This window comes from Myotis davidii, unplaced genomic scaffold (genome assembly GCF_000327345.1).
Source record: "Myotis davidii unplaced genomic scaffold, ASM32734v1 scaffold71, whole genome shotgun sequence".
Classification (NCBI taxonomy): Eukaryota; Metazoa; Chordata; class Mammalia; order Chiroptera; family Vespertilionidae; genus Myotis; species Myotis davidii.
This window is the reverse complement of record NW_006283588.1, coordinates 3,728,611-3,731,575: the sequence shown is the minus strand read 5'-3', so window position 1 is coordinate 3,731,575 and position 2,965 is coordinate 3,728,611.

The following is a 2,965-nucleotide window of genomic DNA, read 5'->3' as shown; positions in this document are numbered from 1 at the left end:
CCTGGGCAGCTGGGCCTGCGGGGCGGGGAGCGGCGAGTCCCCGAATTCTCGCTTTCCCGGGATGACCCCACCTCAGGGGCCTTTCCGAGCAGCGCTCTTCCCAGTGGGGATTTTGTGCCGCGTTTACTTTTCATTTTCAGAAGGTTTTGTAAATACGGATAGAAAGATGATAAAATAGAATCGTGATCATGATAAGTAGATGCCCGATGAGTGTGTTTTGTCGAGTAGTACTACATCCACAATAAACACCATGAAGGCTTATAAACGTGCGGTTGCTATTTTGAAAACTCCAATAATGGGACTAGGGTAGTCCTGACCATTTGGGGCTGCGCTATAAGAAAATGACGTTTGCTATTTCCAAGAGAGCGAGAGACGTTACACAACGGAGGTTTCTCGCGCTGTGTGCTGCTGTGTACTTTAGGAGTCTCTGATGAGATGAAAGTCACAATGTGCAACTATGTTCATTTTCATCCGAAAGGAGGCAAAACACTGAATTGAACAGTGAATGTGTGTTATTTTTTGTTGGAAAGTTATACCTTATTTTGTTTAAAAATATTATTAACGTTGGCAAAGCGCCAAAATCATACTGATGCATCACACACACACACATATATTTAATATTTTTATTGATTTTTAAAGAGAGAGAGGAAGGGAGAGAGAAACATGGATCTGGCTGCCTTCGGCATGCCCCCTACCAGGGATTGATCCTGCAACCCTGAGCATGTGCCCTGATGGGGAATCAAACTGGTAACCTTCAGGTGTACAGGATGATGCCAACCAAATGGGCCAGACCAGCCAGGGCGCATTACAGGTATATTTTTAATGTCATATTCTAAATCATTCTTAACTCCTTTAAGACATGTGTTCCCAACAGAACCTAATGAAAGGCTTGAGGCTTCGCTCCTGAAAAGGCTACTTGCACAAACTTTCAGTGAGTGTTTCTGAAGCTCACGCACATGGAGAAGCCGTCATCCACCACGTTAAAGAAATGGAAGCGAAATAGCACCATGGCTACAAGGGCATTATTATCTATTCCAGCGAGTGTCCTAAGGAATAGAGACTCTGTCAATACGAACTTATTTTTACAGCATAAAACAGATTCCTTGTGCAAATACTCATTAATGGCGACAGGCACATTAATACTGTTGAGTCTGACGCCAGATTCACTCCCACAACGGTTAGGAGGCGTTGCACAAGAGTGCGAACACTCCCCACCACTCAGCAATCGTCTCATTCCTAAGGGTGAAGGGATCCGATCTAAAAATTTTCACCTGTGTTTTTCAAAAAGCGGTTGCTGTTGTTAAGGTTAAGAGATTCTATTCCCTCACATCTTTTGATTTCACCACCCTGACGGGACAGTTTGTGATTAGGCCGCAACACAATGATTGGGGATAAACTACTTGACATTTAGAAACTGGCAATGTAGTCAGAACGCCAATCTGTGAGTTTATCTAGTAATCTGCCCATCGGAATTGGGTACTTCCTGAAACAAAAACACATGTGTTCCTGTGCGGGGAATCATAAAAGCTACTTCATCGCTAAGCAAAAATGAGTAAGTCCTCCCAGCTCCATGGTTGATGAGTATCTTGACTTGCTAGTCTTGGACCTACATATTCCTTCTCCTGTTTGAAACTATTGACTAACGGAACCCCTCATCGGATCCTTAGTTATTTCTCAGCTTTTAAAATGTCTCGATGCAGGAAGAATGGCATGTCTACAGATCTTTGTGAGTCTCTAGAACAGATGATGGCAGCTGAGGGAAATTAGAATAGACTATTTAGAGACAAAATACAGTATTTGAAATGCATTAAGCTGTTTTGACTTCATCTTCACCCACATTTCCTTTTGCACTACTCTACTCCTGCTGCTTAGAATGGAGTTAGAAACGTCTTCCTATCTGAGTAATGCTCTCAACCCCTTTTATTCCACCTCCCCTTCTCTGGAATACCTCAATCACTTTTTTTTTTTTTTTTTGAGAGAGAGAGAGAGAGAGAGAGAGAGAGAGAGAGGAAAAGAGAGAGAGATTTGTTATTCCACGTATTTATGCGTTCACTGGTTAATTCTTGTATGTGCCCTGACTGGGGATCAAACCTGAAACGTTGGCATATGGAGCCAACGCTTTAACCAGCTGAGCTACCTGCCCAGTGATCCCTTCTCACTGTCATCTGTCAAGATTCTGGAATCCTTAGGCATGAAACAGAAATTCCAACTTAGTCATTTCAGCAGGGGTAATTTCGGTTGTTATCCTCCAAAGATTTCAGACGCACTTATGTTTGTCTGAACTCCTAAGGAAATTCCAGGGAATTTCAAAACACTTTCGTAGCTGAATAAATGGAATACCCTGTACTCCTACACTTACCAAATAAATACAACCCCAAGTAAAGCCCATGTTCACAAATAAAGGATTTACTTTAATTTGCAAGACTGAATGAGTTGATTCTTACTAGTTCTAATTTTGACTCCATAATCCCCAAGCTATTTCAGCAAAGACGAAGCTAAAATCCCCCAACGTTCCCCCCCTAGATTGTTGGATACTGGAGACTGATGCTTGCGTCATTACTGAGTAGGCTTGAAAGAGAAAAAGGATTGGATTGGAGTTCGGACCCCTAGAGTTTCAAGGGCTTTTAGACCACCGCTGTTCTCCACTCCCTTTCAAAAATACGTAAAATTTAAAGGCAACTTTCCACTGGACACATTTCATATTTGCCCATCCTTTAAGGTAAGCAATAAAATATTGAAAAAAGTGGTTGGAAAAATACAATAAGACCTTATAATGACAAATGATCTTTTATATTCCTTCCTCCTGACCCCCACTTGTCTTTTAACTAAGACCAAATAATGGTTTTGCAATGGTTTTCAGTCCTGAACCCTATGAAATCCCCCGCACCCTTCACTTGGCTTGTCTCTAGTTTTCTTTACCTTGGCCATTAATCAAGCATCACCCAGAGCTCCACCCACCCTTTCT